This window comes from Emydura macquarii, unplaced genomic scaffold, assembly GCF_026122565.2.
Source record: "Emydura macquarii macquarii isolate MOO-44397 ecotype Brisbane River unplaced genomic scaffold, CSIRO-AGI_Emac_v2 contig_431, whole genome shotgun sequence".
Taxonomy (NCBI): domain Eukaryota; kingdom Metazoa; phylum Chordata; order Testudines; family Chelidae; genus Emydura; species Emydura macquarii.
This window is the reverse complement of record NW_027130568.1, coordinates 3,215,635-3,240,616: the sequence shown is the minus strand read 5'-3', so window position 1 is coordinate 3,240,616 and position 24,982 is coordinate 3,215,635.

Here is a 24,982-nt window from a genome sequence, read left to right as displayed (position 1 = left end):
CCCCCTCATTGAAAAGTACACACCATCCTAACTCAGGATACAAAAAACACTTTCTTAACAACATCTGTTTCCCATTTTCTCAAGTACAGTGGATAGCTTTAATAAGTCAAGGTTAATGCTCGTTGGTATCTGAGATACCACAAAAAAAAACAACAACCTCTGAATACAGGGATTTCAGTTACATCTGTGTTGTATTCTCTGCCATGGCACACCTTGATACCTTTAATTATTTTGAGGCACACCACCGTATAGTTTCCAAATGAACTCATGAATATTCATGAGCCAATCCAAAACTATTCAAATAGTTTTTCAAAAAATTCCATGGCATACCTGCTCAGGCCTGATAGCATACCAGTGTGCCGCAACACACGGGTTGGAAAACACTGTGGTAACTAATGGAAAAACGTTGACTTTTAATGGTGGTCTCTCCATATGCTGACATAAGCTATCTAAATCTAAAGGCACGTCTACACTACAAAGTAAAGTTGATCTAATTCAAGTCAACATCCAGCCGCTGCAATAATTAAGTCAGTCGGGCACGTCCACACCATGCTCATTGTGTTGGTGGAGTATGTCCTCATTAGCAGCACTTGCAGTGACGCAGAGAACAGTGCACTGTGGGTAGGTATCCCAGAGTGAATCTAACTTCAGGGGTTTTGGGAAGGGCTTGTAATGCTAATGGGACCAAAACATTGTCACAGGGGGGAATGGGAATGTGGCTTCGAACATTCATGATGCAGTTTCCTCCCTTCCTTTCTACCCTGATTTCAGTGGCAAACAACCCATATTTTTGGTGCCGTTTTTCAAAATGCTGACTTAGCTGCGCATATGCCATAGCCTGAGAAGCATACAGCTCGCTCAGCTCTGCACTCTTGTTGTGAGCATTACAACACCTCGTGCCTTATCCTGCAGTGTTTCCAAAGTTGAGTCAAGAGCTGCTGCATGGAACATTATGATGTCCTTCAAGCTGCCCTTCTGCAAGCCACAGAACAAAACAATTCCTGGTTGTTGCTGGCAGTCGTGCAGCAGCTGAACATGGTGGAGTGCCATTTCTGGTCCCAGGAAACAAGCAGTGACTGGTGGGATTGCATCGTTCTGCAGTTATGGGATGATGAGCAGTGGCCGCAGAAGTCCACTTTCCAGGAACTATGTGCAGAGCCTTCCCCAGTCCTGCAGCATCGTAACACTTAAAATGAGACCTGCTCTGATAGTGGAGAAGTGAGTGGAATGTGGAAACTTGCAATGACAGACAGCAACCGGTCAGTGGGGAATCAATTCGGAGTTGGTAAATCCACCATGGAAGCTGTTGTGATCCAAGTGTGCAGGGCCATTAATTGACTTCTGCTAAGAAGGGCAGAGATTCTGGGCAATGTGCAGAGGATAGTGGATGGTTTTGCCGTGAGGGGATTCCCTAAGTGTAGTGGGGCACGCATATCCTTATCTTGGCACCAAACCACCTTGCCAAAGAGTACATAAACAGAAAGGCATAATTTCTCAATGGTGTTGCAAGTGCTGGTGGATCACAGAGGGTGTTTCACTGACCTCAACATGGGATAGTCGGGAAAGATGCATGCTGTGTGCATCTTTAAGAACACAGGATCTTTCTTTCTGGATCACAAAATAACCATTGATGTTGAAACGCCAATAGTGATCCTGGGAGCCCCAGCCTACCCCTTGCTTCCATGACTCATGAATCCATACACCTGACACTTGGACAGCAGTTAGGAGCAGTTCAACAGTAGGCTGAGCAAGTGTAGAATAGTGGTGGGATGTGCCTTTGGCCATTTAAAGGATCACTGGCTCAGTTTGCTTACTAGGTTAGACCTCAGTGAAAGCAATATCCCTGTTGTTTTCATTGTCTGCTGTGTGCCCCGTAAGATCTGTGAGGCAAAGGGAGAGACGTTTCCCCAGGGGTAGAGCATGGAAGCATGTATCTGGCTGCTCAAAATTAGCAGACAGCCTACCAGGGCAATAAGAAGGGCCCAGTGAGGAGCACTGTGTCTCCAGGAGGCTTTGAAATCCATTTCAGTAATGACCCATGGTAATGTGCACTGCTTATCTGTGAGGCGCTTTCCCATATCATCTCCTCCATTGCATTAGTTTCCCTCTACCACCTATTCTCCCATCCCTAGCCTCCCATGCGGGAAGGAGTTTATTCCCATGGATTAAAGAGTATTTCATTCTTGAAATATTGGGTTTGGGGCGGTTTGTTTTTTTAAATTGCACAAACAAAGAAACTGAAAGACCAGGCAAAGAATTTAACCTTGAACAAACGGTGTGATAAAATTGGGAGGGGAGAAACCAAGTCAGTTTGTCTGTAGAAGCACAGTAGTCTTGCCTATCAAAGGTCATTGAATGACCTCCTTTTGTTCTTAGAACCCTCTCCCAGGATTGAGTGGAAGGAATATTGCGCTTCCCCCTCCCCTCTGCCTCCTGGAACATTTGGGGGAGGGATGGGGGGGGATACGGCAATGTTTGCAGGCTGTTCTGCAGGGGCTGCAGAGGGAGTCTATCCTCAAGCTGTTTTTCCTGAAGCTCAGCCAGATGCCACAACATGTCTGATTGCTCCTTCATAATCTGCAGCATCTCATCCTGCCTGCCATGCTCACGCTCCAGGGCTGCTCTTCTGCTCTCCATCTCCATGTCCAGTTTTTCAAAGAGTGAAATCCCCAAGCTCTTTGCTCTGTGTCTGCTGTCCCAGAAGTGTTCTTTATCTCATTGAATATGTCATCATGTGTTCTCTTTTTTCCACCTTCTAATTTGGTAAAGCCTCTCCGCTGGTGTGGAGGATGAGCTGAAGGCCAAGTTTCCCTTGTAAGGCATGCAAAGCGCAAAGCAACCATTGACATTACATACCCTGGGTCCCGTACACAGTTGCTATTTAAAAATAACTCCCTTATTCCACTGAAGTGCAAGCCAGAACATAATCAGTTCAATTAACTTAGCTATTCAATTAAAAGGTTTGCTGTTCCAGCCATGGTAAGTATGGCCCAGGGGCATGGGCAACGGGCCTTGTGCTGCAACTTGTGGGCAACGCATATTGGGTGGCCAATGCCCCCTCCCCTTAGATGATGCGCAGAGACTGGAGAACATCATTGAACCTCCTAAAGTACAGTCTTTGTCCAAGACAGCTTTGGGGCAGGGAGACTGTGGTTGCAGGAGAACAAAGGAACCCTCCTCACACTTCCTTTAACACTACTGTTAGCAGATGCACTGGGTTTGCAGATTCTTAGTCAATGCAGATCTCTGCCCCCCAAACCACTGGTATGTTAGGGAAAACATAGTTGAAGGACCTGAAAATCACCATGGGTGGGGGACCACATGCTCTATTGTTTGTGGCCACCATTCTGTCCTGCAACCGGCTGGACTTCTCTGTGGTTAAGAATAGCTCCTGGCTCTTGGGGAGAATGGATCCTCTGCTCGCCTGTCTCCCATTTGGTTCCTCCTCCTCTTACTCATCCAAAACCACCTTCTCATTGTTGCCTGAAGTGGCCTAGGACTCAGACTCCAGTGAAGTATTCCTGCTGCTTTTGGGGGTAGTGGTGGGGTCACCGCTTAGAATCGCATGCAGCTCATTGTGGAAGTGGCACGTCTGCGGTGCAGAACCAGAATGACTGTTCGCCTCCCTTGCCTTTTGGTATGCCTGCCGAAGTTCTTTTATTTTATGTAGCACTGCTGTGTGTCTCAGTTTTAGCCCTTTTCCCCCATGTCCCACGTTATCTTCTTGTAGATGTCAATGTCTCTCCAGCTGGTTCAGAGCTGTGCCTGCACAGACTCTTGCCTCACACATCAATAAGATTCACTGCCTCCTGTGTACTACAGGTAGGAGCATGTTTGGGGTGTTGAGTTGCTATGATTAGCTGGGCTGGCGAGCTCTCCTTGCGGATCAAACAGGAAAGGGGAATTCAAAAGTTTAACAGGAAAGAGGACTGTTTCCTGTGTATCTGGCTGCTGTACAGCGGAGTTGAACACAGTCACCAGAGTATTCACAGTGGAGCACTGTGGGACACCTCCTGGAGGCCAATTCAGTTGACTTAAACAATGCTGCATTTACACTACCTCTCTGTCGACCCATCAACACCAAATTAAGCACTACACTTCTCACAAACATGGAGTAATTAAGTCGATGTAACAGGCAAGTTAAGTCAGCGGAAGGGACCTGGTAGCGTAGATTCATACATTATTAGGTTGAAGTAAGGTGGCTTCCATCGATTTAAGTGTGTAGTGTAGACCAGGCCTAAGTGTTTCTATTGTGCCTGTCGCTGTGGAATGTGGGCACTAACAAAATAGAGAGATCTGTTAAAGGGCTTCTGGTCCATCTTTTCTTTGAATACTTCAAAGAAGTATTTTTTGTGTTTTCAAGTAAAAAGAAGAGTTGTGGGCTTTTTTTAAAGATATTTCTTATTACTTCAAGTAGCTGGAAAGTGGTAGAAGAGAGGAGGAGTAGGCACCAGGTCATTCAAATGTTGTGGGAAAGCAAGTGCGAAAAAAAAATGTTCACTCATTTTTGCTTTGAAGATGGTGCTTTCACAGAGTAACTTTAGTTTCAAATGAGATTTTATTTCATAGTTGTGGTCCTGCTGCAAAGGAATGGGTCTTTTCCCTGTCTTTCTCAGTCAAAGTATTCCTTATGACCACAGCTAACAATGTGGGTAAGACACGGGTAACATAAGACAGGAGAACTGTCAAGTAGTCAGGGCCTAGTCCATTGCGGGTTTTGCAGATTAAAATCAGGGCGATGAGTGATACAGTAACAGGAATAAAACACATACAACAGTGAAGCAATGCACTGTTATGATTTTGCCCAGCCCAGGTGTTTCACTGCCTTCTAAACTATCTGGAGTTTCCTTCAGGCCTTTGCATTTCACTTCATATTTGAAGCATGACAGTAGGTTGCGCCTGAAGGTTACAAACTCAGATCACTCTTGACAGTTAGGTTTCCTTGTATTGTAAAGTCTTGGGAGTAGGGACATTGTATTAGAGAGCACCTAGCATGCAACTGGTGCTCTACGAGTAATTCTAAAATATTAATATGTTTGGAGCAATAAGGTAGGTTGTTTTTTTTCTTTCAAAGGCTTTTATACCCTGGGCATGGCTTTCTAAATCAATTTTATACCTGCGAAAATAACTGGCGCAAGGGGTTAAGAAACCAGCATTCACAACCATACTGACATGAACTCCACTTAGCTTCAACTCGATAAAACCACTGCTTCAGATAGAATTAACTGGAACACTTCTTACAAAATACGTGTTAGTCTGACAATTTACCTTACCCTTCTCTATTGGCATAATCCTTCATCAGCTAAGCACAATGACACAGAACTAAAATTACATTAGATCTAAAACCAGGTGTAAATATTCACTTAGGCCCATAGCCAGCCAAGCAGATTTCTCCCTTGAAAATATTTCCTGTATTTTAGAAGGTCTAGATCAAGTAATTTATCTGGTGTTCTTTGATAATTCACGTGTAATTTGTCAGCTGCAGACTGTTCTCTTAAAATACTAACAAATACACACTCAATCCCAGCACCCACTCACACAGAACCAAATAGACATTCAGAAAGTCAAAAACAGCATGTATGCAGACAAAAGAGCAAAACAAATATATGTAAATAAACTACACAATACATGCCAAGATACCAGTTCAGTACCTGAATGTTAGGCACCTGCTTCACTCCGCACAAAGTGGGAGGGGGTAAGGGCTGGTGATAGTGCCACCTTATAACTTGTATCCTAATGGTTTGGTCATTCACCTGAGATATGTGGATCTCAGGGTCAATTCCCCTCTCTTCCTGAGGAGCAGAAAGGATTTTCTCAGGGGACCGTGCTAATAACTGATTTATGGGACATACTTATGTGGGGCTCATTCATTTCTCCTCTTAGCTGTTCTACTGTGGATGAATTATTATTAGTCATTGGAGCAGGGGGACTGGATCCTGGGTCTCCCATCTTCCAGATAGATTCCCTAACCATCATGCTGTACAATAACCCTTCCCCCCCTGCCAGTCCAATGACTAAGTATTTATCCAAAGATGAATGGCCTCACCCGGAGAGACTGAGAGAGCCCCACATCATAACATCTCCTTGTTCAGTGGCTAGCGTATTCACAAATAGGTGAACCACTGTTCAAATCCTCTCTCTTTCTGCCTGGGGAGGGAATTGAATCCATGTCTTCTACATCCCCGCTAAGTGCTCTAACCACCAATATAGAAGTTATAAGATCGGCACAACCATCTCCTCTTCCCAGATATTAAATGGAACCTGATCAAGTACGTGGCCTCTGAATAGGCCTACAAGATTGGGTCCCAGGGGTGAGTGAGGCCATATATCTTCCCTCAGTTTGTGGATTACTCTGGAGCTTAGGCAGCAGGTAGGCAGTGATGCACATGCTGAAAGTCAAAAGTGTGTGACCTAAGTTTTTGCTGTAAAAATTCCCTAGGTTCAAAGTGAGTTTAGGTACTGGTAAGACAGCAGCTGAGCAGGGGTTTTGTGAATCGCAGTGGTGCCTGAAAGTGGGACTTAAGCACCTAATACAGGGGTGGCCAACCCGCAGCTCGCGAGCTGCGTGCGGCTCTTTGCTCATACAAATGTGGCTCTCGCGGATCAGTGCGAATTTTCGGTGGAGGGTAAGGTAAATGTGGCTCTTTGCGGTATCTATAGCTATTTTTGGGCTCTTCGTCTCTGGTGGCCACCCCTGACCTAATACATTTGTAGATCTGAACCATCATAATGAAAGGTTTTTGAGAGTTTTGACAGCTGGAAGTGCACTACTGAATTAATGGGCGGGGGAGGTGTTTTGGTTGATTTACAGGAGGGAGGACTCGCTCTGACATTCTTCCAGGAACACTGTGTGGTTTCCTTTCTCCTGTCAGCCTTTGACCTGTTCTTTGAACTGATTCTTCTCCTGTAGTCCTTCTACCCTATCCTAAACTCCTGCTCCATCATCACCCTAGTTATCTTGAACCAAATGCTGGGTGTCATGCTGTTTCTATGTTGATCCCTAGAGTGATACTCTGTTGAATTGCTGCACTCTTAGGTACTCCATGTGGTCTGGGGAGCATCATATCAAAGTCCACAGTAGTTGCTACAGTATAATAACCAGAACAGAACTACTAGTACTCTTGGCTGCTTTGGGACCTGATGTTTCACACCCACAAATCTGACTGATTTCAGCGGGAGTTGAGGTTACTCAGCACATCCCAGAACCTTGGCACTTTTCAGGTTCATGCTCTTCTTTAGACATTAAAGCAGAAGAGGAAATAATCATTCCTGTCTATGCCTGTAAAATAAACTGTAACTCAGTGCATATTGATGCCAAATTGCTACCACTGGGAATTCTTGGTGGTCATAACAGTTGAGTCATGATCTAACATAGGAATGATCAGAACTATCTGTTCTTTCAAGGAATGGAATAGAGGAGTGATTTTTCAAGCTTCCATGTTGTGGACCAATTCTTAAGAAAAAGATCTTGTTGACTCACTCCCTGCATTTGCAAACAGGGAGACTCAATCTTCCCTATACAGATGATGATTGGAGAATGTTAATGGTTATATAAAAATGCAATACAAGGGCAGTATTAAGGAACAATGATGATCATGAAGTTGCTTCATTGCAGTGGGAGCCCTGCTTCATGTCCTCCATTGACTTATCTGTGCTGTTTGTTTAAGGGATATATGGAATGATGGATAAATGACTGATTCTTTCTGGCCCTCAAAAATTAGAAAAGCTGTCCTCCTCGGATTATCCCTGTAATCCTTCCGTGCCTAGGGCAGCCACCTGAGAATGCCAAGGTCAGGGCAGTCTGTAAAAGGAGAGCAGTCTCTCCCAGCACTGGTGGGTGACACTGAAATCAGACTTCCAAACCAGCTACAAACTGTGCTTCTGATTCTTCCAAACCGGTTATCAAGAAGCCAGTACACAAATACCCACAGCCCCCTTTACTGCATTCCAGTCCCCAGCCCCCAATCAGTCACTAGGTCTAGTAAAGAGACCAGTTATTTAAACTCTATGTTCTTTACTAAAAAGGTTTCTCCTGACCCCAAAGGGTCAGTCACAGTACCGGATCAATATAAGTTTGGATCTTACCTAAAATACCATGCTACCAGCCAATCCTTTAGTAACTAAAACTAAAGGTTTATTATAAAAGAATGAAACAAACCATAAGAGAAATGTTAAAATGTCAAAGCAAATCAGATACATACAAATGATTGAAAGTCCATATACAACAAGTTTCTGGGAGAATTATGGAGCTTGCAGGCTTGTACAGTTCCTCTAGTATACATCCAGTACTGGATGGGTCTTAGTCCTTCAGTTCAGTTGCAAGTGAATTGATCCAGAGGTAGGTATGTGTCTGTAGCTGAACAGGAACAAAAGACAAAATGGATTCCCCAGGCCTCTGCCTTATATTCCTTCTGGCCCTGGCCATGCTGTTTGTGGAATTTTACAGGAACTAAAATGGAGTCCAGAGTCATATGGGCAAGTTCTGGTGATTCATTAGGTGATGCTGTCTTCTTCCCCTGGAACCCCTTGCACCTGGAAATGTCTGAATGGGCCATTAAGCAGGCTATTGTTTTGCAGCCATCCTGTCTGGGGTGTGTCTCAGCCAGCAAAATTGGAAATACAGATATCTCAAATATATCCATAATTTCCATTTCACATATTACACAGGAACATAAACATTATCATCTTACTTAGCACATCATAGCCTTTCTAACAGTACCTGACATGGCATATCCCACATGGATTATTATGATTTTGACATATTGATGTCAAACCATATAACAAATGCCTGCCCCTCCCCCCATCATCCAACCAGTGTGACACCCCCAATGTGAGACTGGTGTAGAAGGGAGTAATCAGAACTCCTGAATACACCTCAAGGGCCCCCCTCATTCAGCCAGCATGATAATCCCAAAATAGGATCCACCTATGAAGACCATAAGAAAATGGTTCACATGAAGTGAGATGCTTTTGTTTAAGGACCCACACATCAGCCAAGGTTGGGGTGTTCCCTGTCCCAAAATAGAAATTAAATTGGCTAAAAGAATATTGTTAATCACCTAAGTAAGAATCTCTCAATCTGTATGTGCATAAAATCTACTCTCCCCAATTTAGCTAAAAAGAACTCCAAGTTACCAAGCAAGGATCACATCCCCTGCTTTCCTATGCAAAGTCACTCAATGCACATTGAGTGGATCAAGAGATGGGTAGGTAAAATGCAAGTTAAGCAAACTAGAAATGTTGCTGTCAGATTGAATGTCAAATTGGGTGAATTGTCTTAACCAAAACATATATTTTCCACTCCCAAATTATAAACTATGCATTGTTTTCCTTTTATATCCAATATACCATGGATAATCCCTCACCCCAAATTAGAAGCTTCACATTTGTTTGCCTTGTGAGTCAGAACTAAGTTCTTCTAGATATGGAAAATACCTCTTGCTCTATTGTAAATCATGTGAAATGCTTATGTACAGTCAAAGAATGTATGGAGCATGTTCTCCAAATTTAGAAGATAGGGTTTTGTTGGTTTTCATTGTAAATAAGTGTTTGCACTCTGGACATATTAGGAATTGTCTGGGTCAGGGAAGAAGAAATGTTAAAGTAAAAACCAGGGATGATATTTTTGGGATATTTAGATAAATTATTAGAAGGACATTAGGAGCTAATAATGAAATAACGTCCTGAAATGAATTGAACTTAAAAAATCTCTAAGGGAAAAAAGGATTGAAGAAATTTTGTATGTATACCCATGCTATCTACTGGATACTAACAAAAGCAGCAAAGAAGCTGAAGGAGCTAAAATCTAAGCAATCACTTGGCATGTGGCCGACATTGGAGGGTGCCACCCTCTGATTTCCAAGCCCTGAACTAGGGTATATAAACTGAAGTCACTATATGCAACTAGAGAGTTGACTGAATCCAACACAAGAAGCTGAAGACTCCTATGTGCTACTGATGCCCAGACTAGCTGTGTGGAAAGGACTATTTCCATAGGTTAACAGGATAAGAAGAAGTGGTGAGATTGCATTTCAAAGCTTGTATTTCTCTTCTATTCTTTAATATAAATACCTGTAGGTTATCTTGCTGAGTATATAATCTTTAGTGAGACTTCAGCTCTAACCAATTTTTAGATTTTAACTCCTTTATAAGTCCAAGCAAAGTGCCCTAAGAGAGACTGAAAGCAATTCTTTTAAGCAATTACTTTTGATATTCTAACCTTGTCCCTTTTGGACCAATTCAGTCCGAGTAGTAACCGCACTCACCAAAGATCCTTTAAAGACAAAGGCATGCTTGGAAGTGTGACAAATGTGAGGTACTAAAGAATTGTTGATCATAAATAAATATAAGGAGAAATCTTGGTAATTTGCCTTGCTCCTTGATATATAACTGCTGAGCCTCAATGTTAATCTGTGATATTTGCTTACAATATAGTATTTTGTGTATTGTGCACACTGTTGGTTGTGTCTACATTTAAGTAGTAAACTGTTGGTTGTATACTAATGTGGTCCTGAGTGAACTGATAAATTGTTGGTAGGTTAAGAATAAACAAATGTCCTGATTTTGAAAAATAGTGTTCAAGTTAAAAGTTGATCTAAGCATAACCCAACGTTTAAACTAGTAAGCTAATGCTCCCTAAACTCAATAAAAAGGAGTTATCCTGTTGGATTCTATTCTGTATTGGCCAACATAGATTGTTAGATTCCAGCTTTAAAATTTAACTGGCAACCTGGCAAATACATAAACTGACCCCCTTTCATACTTACTTTTGTTTCCTTTCCCAGATATAGAATTCTAACCGAGTGCTAGATTGGGCTACTAGGTTTATTAGGCTAGATTGGGTTATTAGGAAGTATAAAAGTCTTACAGCCTTAAAGTATAATCTATATAATTCACCTATATAATGAAAATAGCTCTATCAACCACACAGACTGGTTAGAGAATCATTAGGGTAGAATCAAGAACAACTTAATTTACAAAAGGGAGCCAGTGTTGAAACAACTGAGAGCTCTGCCTGTGTAACGAGTGAATAAACACTTCAGGAATAGATCCATAATTATATGCACCTGCAAGTATGTAACATTAGTTATTTCTTCAGGACATCAAATTACAGCAGTGTTTGCACAATGCTCTGTATAACACCTGCTAATATACTGTAGGTGTGGCGAACACATCAAACCTTTATCAGGAGACAGTGGCTGTACTTTGAAACACTCTGGATTTTAATACAACTCTTGTTGTACATCTGCAGCAACATCAGGAAGAGGTAATCAGAATAGCTTTCAGCTATTCCTTAAATTTGTATAGCATGTTGCTGTAATGGTTTGTTTTATTTAGATTTATCAATAATAAAAAGTGCCCATTAGATAAGATCTTGATATCCTAACACACAACTAAAATGCCACTACCATAATAATGATCATCCAATAGCATTAAGTATCCATTTACAGGTAATGTGTTAATTTAGCCAATCAGCAGAGTTAAATAATCATATACAGGTAGCATGAACTCAGCCATACAGCAAATCAAAGCAACAGAAAAATCCCTATCACACTGTTTTCCTTCCCTGTTACTAGGAATATACCCTCCCACTTCTCTTCCCCCCTCCTACCCCGCCCCCCAAACCTGGTCAAATACATGGCTTTTGCAGCTTGTCCAGAAGACTAATCAGTATGTCCTGTTTTGAACCAAGGAAATGAGCATCTTCCTGGGACTTCACAGATAATGTCCTAGTTTCAAGTATTTTGGAGGACAGGATTAGAATTCAAAATGACCTTGACAAATTGGAGAATTGACCTCAAATGGACTAGATGAAATTCAATAAAAACAAGTGCAAAATACTTCACTTACAAAGGAAAAATCAAATCCACAATTACAGAATGGGAAATAACTGGCTAGGTGGTAGTAATGCTGAAAAGGATCTGGGATTATAGTGGATCACAAATTGAACATGAAACAACATTGTTATGCAGTTGCAAATAAGGCTAGTATTCTGGGGTGTGTTAATAGGAGTATTGTATGTAAGACACAGGAGGTACTTTTCACATTCTACTCAGCACTGGTGAGGCCACAGCTGGAATATTGTGTTCCATTCTGGGCCGGCCTTTAGGAATGATGCAGACAAATTAGAGAGGATAAAAAGGAGAGCAACAAAAATGATAAAAGTTTTAGAAAACCTGATCTATGAAGAAAGGTTAAAAAACCAGCCATGTTTAGTTTTGAAAACAAAAGACTAAAAGGGACCTGATTGCAGCCCTTTTTTATAACAGCCTTTAACTTATTTGAAGACTTATCAATCATTCTTCATGTCCACTGAAGGTAGAACACTAAGTAATGGGCTTAATCTGCAGCAAGGGAGACTTAGGTTAGATATTAGGAAAAGGGTAGTTAAGTACTGGAATATGCTTCCAAGGGAGGTTGTGGAATCCCTATCACTGGAGGTTAAGAACAAGTTGAATAAACAAACACCCATCAGGGATGGTCTATGCCTAATTGGTCCTGCATTAGCACAGGGGCTGGACTTGGGAACTTTTTGAGAGCCCCTCCTAGTCTACAGATCTGTGATTCTCTGATCCTATAAATGAGGACCTAGTTCAAGCCTATCCACTTGTGGCACAAATGTAACTTACACCCACTTTAAGACCCCTATGCTAAAGCAGATAAAGGCAAATCAGGCCCAGCATGTTTTCTGTCCATCAGCACTCATTCATTACAATAGACTTGCCAATATCGGTGTAAGTTCAGTTCAAGTACTACATAATGCTGAATCACTGCAAAAGTAAATACATACTTAACATCACCAGAGAAGTCTTTGTAAGACATACTTTTCCTTGTTTTCAAGGAAATGTCAAAAAAAATTGAATGGCAATTTGTCAAAAAAGACATTCAGACAAAGTAAATAAGAAGGTGCCTGAGGCCTGAGCCTAATAATGGATAAACAATATATATATTAGACTTCTGAGAACAATTAGGACATACTGACATTTCAAAGCAAGACAGTAAGAACTGAGGCTGAATTTAGATGAGTAAAATGTAGCAGTCTCTATCTGGAAAGAAATGTAACAAAATAAAGTTCCTCTGGCAAAGTTTCAATCGCTTATGGAAAAATCATTTCATAATAAATTGAAAAGTTGTCAGTTTTAATAAATACAACTAAAACTGAGATATAAAATAACTGGTCAAGGTAAATAAGACATTTTATATGCTAAATGAATGATAGAATTCAGTGTATTATACATGTAGTTAAAAAAATATTTGGATTGTAAATTCTTTCGGACAGGGACTGTCTGTTCTGTGTTTGTACAGCACCTAGCATAATGAGATCCTGGTTCATGACTAGGGCTCCTAAGTGCTATGGTAATACAAAATATAAATATGCTGCATTTTGAATCAGTTGCACAATCTCATTCACTACCAACCCAGATTCATTCCTTGAGCCCTATCTATCCTGTACACTGAATGAGACACGGTTCCTGTGGGGAAAATAGTATGTGATCATGTAATTAAAGACTGTATCATAATGCATACACACAAGGCAGCTGAATCAAAATTGCACAGACTACCTTAATTCTGCTATTTTTAAACTTTTGAGTACTTGACTTTGTGACCTTAATGTTTTTAATAAAATTATTTCTATAGTTCCACTGTTTGTAAATGGCACTTAAATAGCTATTCTAGATATTTATGCCATGCTAACACTGAATTAAAAGAGTGCTGTCAAATTACTGAAAGCTAACCAACTGCCAAAGAAATCTCTCCCCCTTTCCATAAGTATATATTTAAAGAGTGATTTTTATTTTTTAAATGATCCTTTCATCAGTTATTTATTTAGCTACTATTTCCAGGGGCCACAGTGGGAGCGCTATGGTTTCACACATTTCAAACTCAGTAGTGAGCTTCAAAAGGAAATTACAGCTACCATGAGTAAGTGTTCCATAGTCCGAGGCTAGAAGTTGAGAAAACTGCCTGTGATGTATAGCTCAGCTTGCTTAAACCCAAGTTTAACTTTGCAGAACCCCATAGTTAAGGCAAAGGTATGACTCCCCATACCAAGCTCTTGGGATTCATCTAAGGAGGATGAGACCCAACAAAGTGTCATTCTGTTCGTGCTAGTAGATCTCTAAGACTTGTTAACAGCACATTGTTACATAAAACTTTGTAGTATGTAGGAATAGGCTAGTATTCTGTTAAATAATCTGTGAGCCCTCTAGTGGTGCTCTGTTTTATATTTTGGTATCCACCAGAAACCAGTCAGAAGCAACAGTATGTATCTAGCTAGACCTTGCATGTTTGTGTGTAGTTAGTAAACATGGTTATTTGGAACCCAATTGTGCCCTTGTGGTTTTGTCTTATTATTGTTTTGTAAAGGTCAAAAGAGCAATGGACAAGCACAAATACCTTGGAGAGCATTCATTAAATAAGTATGAATATCAGGGATGTGCCATTCTATTTTTCAGTAGTAGATACCACATACTAATATATTTTTCCCCAGTTGGCTAGTGAGTGTGTGTCTGTCACTCGTATTAGAGTATGACTATGACTGGAAATCAGTTTCCACAAGTAGGGTTCAGGAAACATGCCATGGCATGTTCGTGTCTACGTTCCTACTTTGGTCAAGGTGGCGCGATGTCATTCTGTTGAACATTCTGCTTCCTTCATAGCAGAGTGTCAAGCAGGCCTGTCATAGGTCGTATCCTCCCAGGTCATTAAGCTCAGCCTGGCAGCTTGTACGTGCCACTTGATGCAATCCTGGTAGCGGAGTTTGGGACGGCCAAACTTCCTACTGCCTTTTTTCAAATTCACTGTATAGAACTCTCTCATGCAGTCATTTGTTATCCATACATATGACTAGGCCGACCCAGGTCATTTGCCTCTACATTAGCACGGCTTCCACACTTAGCATGGCTAGCCATAGTACCGATTTTGTCAGACCATTTGATTCCCATTATGCTGCATAGGTGGCATTGTTGCAGGCAGTTACGTTTTTGGATATGATGACGATAAAGGGGGCATGTCTTTAACAGGCATAGAAGACAAGGGAGCTATGCTGTGCTCCCTTGGCTGTGTGCTTCCTTGAGTATTGATTAGGAAACTAGAAAACCAATGATGTTAGTCTCCCATTAACTAACATTATCTTGTGTTCCTTGATGGGCTCCCTTTCCTTCCCTACTCCCAGTTACTGCCATACTTGACTTACCTCAGTTTCCAAATACTCCCACTTGCAACCAACATTATTTTATAATAGGAATATAAGTCTAGACTAGTGTAAACAAAACTAGTCTGTCTATTAACAAATTGTGCTTGTGTTAGCACTACAATCTGGAGTCTAACACATATATAACTCTAAATATTTAACTTTTGATTGGCTTAAGACTTTACAAGACTGTGACAGTTCTCTTCTTCCTTTTGCCCTCTTTAATTTAATAGAAGTTTTAGACTTTAAGGCCAGAAGGGACCATTATGATCATCTACTATGATCCATTGCATAAAATAGGTCATGGAATCACCCAAAAAATTTCTGCATCAGTCTAGATTTAAAGACTGGATAAGTGACAGAGAATCCACCATGTCCCTCGGTAAGTTGCTCCAGTGGTTAATTACTCACACAATTAGCAATTTGTGCCTTATTTCAAGTTTAAAATTTAAATGCAAGTGAAGTTATTTTTTAAAAGTGGGGAGGACTTGTAGGAGGGAACTAAAGGATAACAGTCTAATGGCAGTACAATACCATTCACTTTGGGCAAACAATGTTTGGCTCTCCCATCCTACTGTGTTGGCAAAGTGCAGGACACACCTCCTGCCTCTCTCTCTATATATAGTGACTTCCATCAGTTTATCTAGGATCTAGTCCTCCAAATTCAATCTGAACTTTTTAACCACATCTTGGCTAGGAGATAAATGGAAAATGAATCAGCTTTATGATTGGTCCTTAAAACAAATGTGGGGGAAGAGGACAAGAGTGCAGAGAAATCCAAAAGATTTGAGGTGAAATCCTGGCCCCTTTCAGTTCAATGTCAAACTCGCATTGACTTCAATGGGGCAGAATTTCCATCTGAGAATTTGAATTACCCATGTGGTAAACCCTGTTTGTATAGAGCCATGTAACTTCTAGTTTATGTAGTGCCTATGTTAGCAAGTTCCTCTCTGTGTGTGGTGGGTCCCCCCACCCCCAACTCACCTATTATTTTATATAAATCCCAATAACACATCATAATACCAGGATATTTAGACCCTCCCCCTTTGTTTCCTTTTGCATAACTTGGAATCTGAGAGTCAGAAGAAGTGTTATTTGTGCACATAATTGCCTTTCAGGAAACAAAAAAAATCATTTTCGAGAATAAAACGCATCAAGAGCTGGATCTAAATGATTTTGTAAACTCTGCTCAGATTAAAATGGGTATGAATATAATAGCTACCATAAACACCATGTATTTATACTTGGATTTTGAGGCTAGCATGAAGTGATAAATAAACATGAATGAACACAGTAAACTGAGCCTTAAGGCCTTCAGAATTCTGAAAGGGATTAAGGGACAGATTATGTCTTCAAAGCAGAGGCTCACGTTGGGGATGCTGCTAAACTGCACTAGCCCGACAGGCATGCCAGGATGGACTACGCCTCAGGTAGTGCATGCGTTGCGACATATGACACCACATGTTCCTTTCTCTAATGTCTGGGCAGCTTTGCTAGCTGACGCTACTTCGATCACAATAGTAATTTGGACAGTTAATTCAGTGAAGAAATCTTGAGAATTAAAATCCCATTAGTTCCAATCTACTGAAAGTTAACACTTCAGCCTAGGGAATTTAGGCAGTACTACTAGCTCTACAATTCCTGATGGACTGATGCAATGGAATTCCTTCAGCATGAATAATCTCGGGTTTTATAAATTATTGATATTTCTTCAGGAAGAACAGCAATAGAGTCTTCACACCATTGACAATAAGTTATCTTTGCAATGCATTCTTTTTTTAACAAACAAACATTTTAAGGTGAGACGATTAGCATTCAATATGCCAGCTAATGTAGTGTGCACTGTTTCTATCCGTTTAACATGACAGGAATATAGTCCCACGCAACGTCAATATTAGAGGAGTCTAGGGCTGTGTTTTCATCTTTCTCAAAAGAGGTGAGCAGCACTGCCATATATTTAGAGGGGGATATTTATGTAAAATAAAATGCTAAATGTCAAAAGGACCATTCTACCTCCTGCATGTTGGTGGCAAATGTAAATCTTTTAACACTGTCCAAAACAGATGAAAAGCCAGAATATTGATGGTCTGTGCTTTATATGAATATGCAGACAAAGAAGTGGTGAAAAGAAAGTTGAGGACCATAAGTTTTTGTTCTCATGCCACCCAACAGATTGCTCCAGCAAGGGATAGCCATTGTACTTTCATCCAAAGCCCAATAGACATTGCAGGTTTGGCTGGTGATTGAGTGACTTATCAGCATCCAATTATGTGCTGGCTGTGGCCAATGATGTGGCTAAAGATAATTTTAACTAGCAGCTCCAGGCTATCATTAATGAAACTCCAAGAAGAGACGTCATCATGATCCTGGATGACTTTACTGCTCAGGAACGTAATGACACCTGGGCAAGTGTACTTGGGGAAAAATGGTAAGGGCAAAAGAACAGGAAGAGGCAGTAGTTGTTAGAATTTGCAGCTGTCAATGACATAGTGATCACTGATTAACTCATTCTTCACTCAAAGATTCACAAGCAGAGCTGGTACAGCCCAAAGGGTTTCATTAGGACTGCTGTTGATCATGTCCTCCATTAACAATCATTGAAGGTCATGGTCAAGAGGTGTTGAACTTGACACTGACCATCAGTGTCTGCTGACAAAAGTGTGCCTCTGACTTCAAAAACAACTAGTTAATGGGCCATTGGCTATTATTACAACCAAGCTATCAGTTGGCTTTCTGTTCTAAACTGTTAAACATCATTGAAACATTAGAGATGAAAGGTTCACTCCTGTCATCTGATGAGGAATGGTCCTGTTTCAAGTCATCAGTACTGATTGTTACTAGTTCAGTTCTGGGGCCTCAGCTCTTCAAATGTCATCCATGAGTCAGTGAGTGGTCACTCACTAAGAAAAAAGCAAGGCTATAATCTGAGTCTTCAAAAGACACATTTGCTGACAGTGAGCGCAAAGGCTGAATAGGTTTGGGTTTAGGAATGTTGACAAATCATTATATAAGAAAGACAGGGAATCCTGGTGGTTGACTCAGGTAGCTGGTTTAGAATAGGCTGCTTCCAAACGTGATCTCTTCAGGCTCTGTTCAGCTTTGTTTACAGGGGAAAGTGTCAGCTTGTTCAGTAAAGAATTGGAATGGCAGCAGCATCCAGAGTCCACAGGATCAATTGCATCAATGAGAAGACCACTTTAAGATGCTCCTCAATTTTTCATCGTCTGTAGTTCCACCTGAAGAGGGGAAGAAAGCTTCAATGGACCCACCTTCCTTCAGCCAAAAAGAGATCTGGATCACAGTCTTTAAGGTGAAGTCTGGGAAGGCATCAGAATTTTGTAACAATACTCTTGAGTTGCTGAGGACTGGTGAAAGTATTGCTGTACCATGGCTGCACAGGCTGTACCTAACCTCAGGTGTACTAATACCATTCCTGATTGGAAGAAGGGGATTATTCCTCCTCTGTTCAAAAAGGGTGATAAATCTGAATGTAGCAACTATTGAGGTGTTATGCTGTGGTTGCTTCCAGGGCCTCTGTGTTAATATCTTGAATCAACAGTGCACTTTGTGGTAAAGGCCAGGCTACAAGGTGTGGCTTTAGACCTGGTCATTCTACTGTTGACCAGATCTTTATCTTGAGACTTTTTTTGAGAAGATGTCTAAATTTAATAACCCATAAGCATCACATTTATAGTCTTTCATTAGACCTTTGATTCAGTTAATCAGGCAAGTTTGTGGATCTGATGATGAGTGCCTGGGAAGATAGTGCTCTATAATGGAATGGAAAGCTGTGTTTGAGTCAATGGCAGATGCTCAGCATGGTTTCCTGTTTCTGGGAATTTGGCAACGTTGTTAAACTGTCGTTGTTCAATATCAGCACTGACTGGCTGATGGATAAGCTTGAGGAAGTAACTGTTGGTGCCATTGAACTGAACACTATTCTTCTTTGAGATCTTGAATACGCTGATAACATGATCCTTTTTTGGCTCAGTTTGGTGAATAACTGAAGCTGATGGTTATTCCAGCTGGGCAAGATGCAGCCCATGTTGGTCTGGTTATTCAGTGATCTGGTTATTTATTCAGATAAAAATAAGTCCCTGGCAATTACAGTTAAACAGTATCTCCAGATCATAGTCAGCTCACTATTAACATGTCCAAATGGGACAACGAGCAGGTGGCAACGATCAAATATTTTGGCAGTATCCTAAAAAATGCTGGAGGATGCTCAAAAGATGTGGATGCTCATATATTAGCAGCTAAATTGCCATGTTTCAGACCCTTCAGCAGCCTTTCAGAGAACCATGTGACATCAAGATTGCTATGAAGATGTGGATTCTATAGAACCACTGTTTTATCAACTCTAATGTCTGGAAGTGAAATGTGGGTACTGAGGAAGTCCAAAGGACACTAGACTGACATTTTCTATTCTTGTTTTCATTAGCTGCTTCATATCAAGTGAGGGCAAAATCAGAAATAAGGATATTCAAAGTTTAACCTAGCAGCTGCCTCCATCCACCCTGCTTCGGTGTTGACAGCTTTTTTGTGGTGGACATATTATTAGAACAGATGACTAATGAATTCTGAAGTGTGTATACCAAGTAATGCTGCTACGTGACTGGCGAACAGGTGGGTACCAAGAGCTTCAGTGGCACAATAAGATTGTCAGTGACAAATTGAATATACAGCCAGACTACCTTAAGCATCTAGCTAGAGATGATCTACCAGGAGGCCATATCCCTTTGGGATTTGCCATGATGATAAAGATGTCACTCAACAGCATGAGACTGAAAGAGCAAAATGAACAACATTGGTATCTGGATCTGATCTGTGCATGGATAGAATACTCTTCAGTTTTAAAATTCATTCAATCCTAAAAGCTCCAGCTATTTTGCAATTCCAAAAGGTAAGAAAACGCTGCACAGCATATAAACTGCCAGGTGAATTGAAATTTCATGACTGGAATAAAACTAGTGTTTAATTGCTTCTAGATTACATGCAGGTTACTAATAAGTGGAAACTGGGGCAAATTCTGCCCTTTGAAAAATGGTCAAGGTTTATGAGTAAAGAAAGCCCAACTCAGAGGAACCGTTCTTACTTTATATTCTGAACGTAATATGTATCAGGGCATTCATGTGCGTATCTAGCTCTGTACAGAGTGCAAGCAGATGTTAATGCCTTCTTCATATGGAGCTAAATCCTCAGAGATGCTGGATATTCACATCTCTTATTGAGCTATTTGGTTAATAAAGTTAATGGGAAATGTGGGTACTTGGCACATCTCAGGATTGGGCCATGATGCATTTTCACTAATCATTAGGCCTAGATCTGAGTCTGGCTATAGATTTACTGTTCCATCAGTACTGCCTCTGTTGGCTGGTTGTTTATAGGAGATCATTCATCGTACTGCACTCGTTATGACCAATGACCATGATAAAATCTAAACCGCAGTCTGAAATGAGGATGAGGTAGGGAGATAGGAAGATGAGTCTCTGCATGTTCTGTGTTATTTGTAGGACTTTATTCCCCATCAACAAGCAGGATACCTGCACTACTGTGAGCTAAACCACAGTTGTTTGTATTGTTATGAAAAGTAGGCCACTGCTGCTGGCTGTGTATTTTAAGGTATCGTGCAAGTTAATTTCCTCAAAGATAAGCCAACCACCCCGTTTCCTCTTATTGTCATCGTAGAAACTCCTGGGTGAGTAGTGGCAGTGAGTGGTGCCAGACTATGAAGAGCAGTCCTGAATTTTCTATGATTGCTGAGCCTGCTTGAACACCTGCTCTGGAGTGCAATTAACCTGCTCACTCACTCAAACACTGCTTAATGATCAAGCTCTTCCATTTGTAACAACAGCAATATAAAGGCCTCATGCAGAGACAGTAAATGAATTTCAATTGTGTTTTTAATGTTGATCTGAGAAGTAGAAGAAACGTTTGTTTAAAAATTAAACATTGTACTTCAATATTAAACAATAAAGCTTTTCCTTCAGAAGCCACACTAACCAGCTGATCTGTCACGTGATCAAAGAATAAATGGGAAGATGGATATTTTCATCTGCTAGTGCTGGCAAAGGGCATTTGACACAAGAACCGGCACCAGCTGTGGCCAGACATATTCCTTAAGGATTTGCACATGGCAAGAAAGCTGCATCCTGTTCTTTGTGGTATGGTCTTCATCCTGGTTCTTCATGCTTTTTGTCACCTCAGATGAATGATGCAGTATGAGTTGCATCTTCCAACTGGCCTTAAACTGACACAAAGAAGAAATTGCAGCTAGCATAGAATGTGGTGGCCTACTGATTGATTTTTTTCAATGAGTATACATTACAGACTGCATACTCAGCCCATATAAACTGCTGTAACTCCCTAGCTCCACTGCAACTATTCCAATTTACACCAGCTGAGGCTCAGGGCCTATATTTGTCCTTTGCTATGTGCATAAGCTGTCAGATTTACAAAAATCAAGCAAGGTTTCGGTTTGGTATAAGACTCTTTGCTGTTTGGGTCCTGGTTACCATTATGGATTAATTCTCTCCTGTTTTAATATGATAATTACAAGCATCAATGGCTTGATTTAGCAGCCTATCATGCGGTGCTCCACTTATCACTGGATTGGTGTCTCCTTCTGGTACTCTGGGGATTAGCTCGAGGCCAATGCCCCATCCCCATCCATGGTTTACACACAGTCACTCTGTCTCTGTTATCTGCCTGCACCCCCTCTCGCAGCCTTAGGAACCTCAGGGTCCACTTTGTGGATTAGCCCTTCATCCATGTCACTTTGTGTTTCCCCCCACCCCCTTTCCAGGAGAGGTTTAGTTTCTCAGTAGTCCCTCTTGCTCACCACCTTGGTGCCACTCACCAACGGGTTGGTAGGGGAACCCAAGCCCACCCTCTTCCCCAGGTTCCAGCCCATGGACCTTCAGCTCAGCAGTCTGGTCCTTCTTTCTCTGGCCTCACTGTTCTACCCTGGGCTTCTTCCTAATACTGGTTCCCCTTTTCTTGCTGATCCTGTCAGTTCCTAAAGCCTCCTCCCTTTTCCTAGGGAATGACTGCAGCTCCTCCTCACTCCTCCCTATCTCCTAGGAGTGTCTGCCTTCTCCCAGCAGCGCCTTCTGCTTTCAGCTCCTGGGATTTATAGGTCCCCACCTACTCCTGCCCAGCTGAGCCTCCTTAATTAGCTGCCAAATGGGTTAATTGGCCCATCTGGCCTGCATTAAACTATGCAGGGTGAGTGTGGGGTGGTCACCCCATCACACAGCGCCCGGTTTAAATGGCAGGGTTGTGGAAAGTGCAGCGAGTTCTTGGCTAGATGTCTACAGATCTGCAAGTCACTTCCCGGCTCTGGTGACCTTCAGGTCATATTACCAAGATCATCTATTTCTCCAGCCTTTCACGGAGGGTGGACATGAATAGAATTCAGGTAGAACTGGGTGACTGATGCATATATTTGTTCAATACATATTTTTAAATACATTTGTTAAAGAAGTCAAGCAATGAGGGGAGGTGTAAAGAGGAGGGGAAGATTTGTTGTGATATGAGAACTTTTCCATGATCATTCTGACTCCTCCTTCTTTTTCCAATTATCTGGTGTCAATTCATTGTGCAACCACCTTCATATCTCCGTGATAGTTCTAAGGTCCCCCTGCTTCCCATCTTCTTTGATGCAATCCATCCATTGCTTCCTCTAGGTCTCTTTCATATCACCGTCTCCTGTCATGTTATCTTCCCCATATTCTCTCCATTTATCCTCTGTAAGTGTCCAAACCAGCAAAGTCTTGTTTCCTGGATTTTTGTTTGTTTTATCACAGACTTTGATTTCCATCCTAAAGCTTTCATTCTGAAATCTCTCTCTTCGTGTATGTTGTTTTATAGCATGACAGACATCTCATTTTGAAAACTTGTCAGGTGTCAAATCTGCTGTCTCAATCTGACCTGATGAGTTTGTAATCATTGTTCTAGGACTAAAAGCCAAGCCTAGGTATTTTATATATGTGAATAAACAAACATGCTGGGTAAAAATTTAAAAAGCACCTAAGTCACATTTTCAAAAATGACAGTCACTTAAGTGCTTAAGGATCAGATTTTTAGGTGCCAAAAGATTCAAAGAGGTGCCCAATGAGATTTTCAAAACAGAAATAAATGAGAGCTAAGCCCATTATATGTCTAGTAGCACATAAGTACCCATCTGCATCTTTAGGTGCCTAAATACCTTTAAATATCTGGTCCCAGGTACGTAACTCACTTTTCAAATTGGATGTAAGCTCCTACGTCACCAACATGTTTTTGAAAATTTTACTTGGAATACTCAGCACATATGTGCATGTATAGGTGCATTCAGAGCCCTTGGTCTCCATCAGCTCATGAACTCTAACGCAAAGCAGTGTGCATACACATTGGATGAAACCATTTTCAGGAAATCAATGTGAGACTAAGACCATTTCTGTAAAAAGATTTAAAAAAAAAAAGTTAATATTCCATGATCATGTTCTTTTAAAGGTTTTTACTTTGCATTGGATAAATTGTATCACGGTTCCTGGCAATTGCACCTGTATTCCTTCTCTATGGTCCACCAAAGCACCTACTCTAGGCTCCTGGCTCCTCGGCAGTCATCTCTCTTGGGCAGAGATCTGTCTCTCTCTTCCCCCGCTCCTCCCTGCTGACTGGGATTTTTCCAGGCTGCACTGTTCCCTGCCTACACTGTGATATCCTCAGCAAGCCAGTCTGCCTAAACAGGCCAGCATCTGTGCTTTGCTTTCTTTTTGAAGACTATGAATGGCTTTAATTGCCAGAAGTTACAAGTTACCACCCAGCCCTTTATAAGCAAGCATACTTATTCTTAAGTTGAGAGTGTTACAGAGAAGAAAATAAAAGAACCTATGTACATGTTAATACGCTTACCAAAGATCACTCCCACTTCCAACAAGGGCTCTGAGAGTAGTCAGTCCTTCAAATTCAACACAAGTATTTTTCTTTAGTTACAAGTTTATAACAGCCTTAGCTCAGAACCAGAACAAACATGAAAAGTTCAATCTTATCTTTATCAAGCTTGGGCCTTTGATCTTGGCCTCATGTACCAGGTGCTCAGCTGACAAATGTTCACTCCTCAGGGAGTAGCTTCAAGAAGATGGGTTTTGCATTACCAAAAGTGGGGAATTTGCATTCACCTCCCCCTAAATATTTCCCAGGAAATCCACTTAATACTTATTGTCCCAAAATACCTTTCTTGTCTTCCACATTATAGTCCTTTGATCATCCAAACCCACATTTGTAAATTTTGCATTTAATACAACTGACTCCACAGATACTTGATACAATATAAACTTGATACAAGGATATTGCAGGAAATAACCACATTGTTACAACACTGAATAAGTATTCCTCTTCCCACTACTGGATATGGAAGAACTGTTTCTCAATGGCTGTCACACATCACACAATGTAGCAAAATATTACATAGATTTCAATTAAGATATAACCACTCATATTGTATAACTATGGGTCCTATGTTATGTCTGAATTTGTTTGTTAGCACACTATTCAACTTGAGTATAAAGACTGAGCTTGATTTTCTTCATTGACACTGGCCTAAATCAGCAATAATGCCAAAGGAGACTCTTTTCATATACAACCAGCACAAAGAGGCCCTATCTCAACTGATTTGAGCACCATCCTAATATAAATGGAGTTTCTCTGTTGCGGAATGGGTGCAAGAGGAAAACCAGGCCTTAAATCAAAGGCAATTTTATACTACCCTGAACATTCAGTGATTTATTTTCTTTATAAAACGAT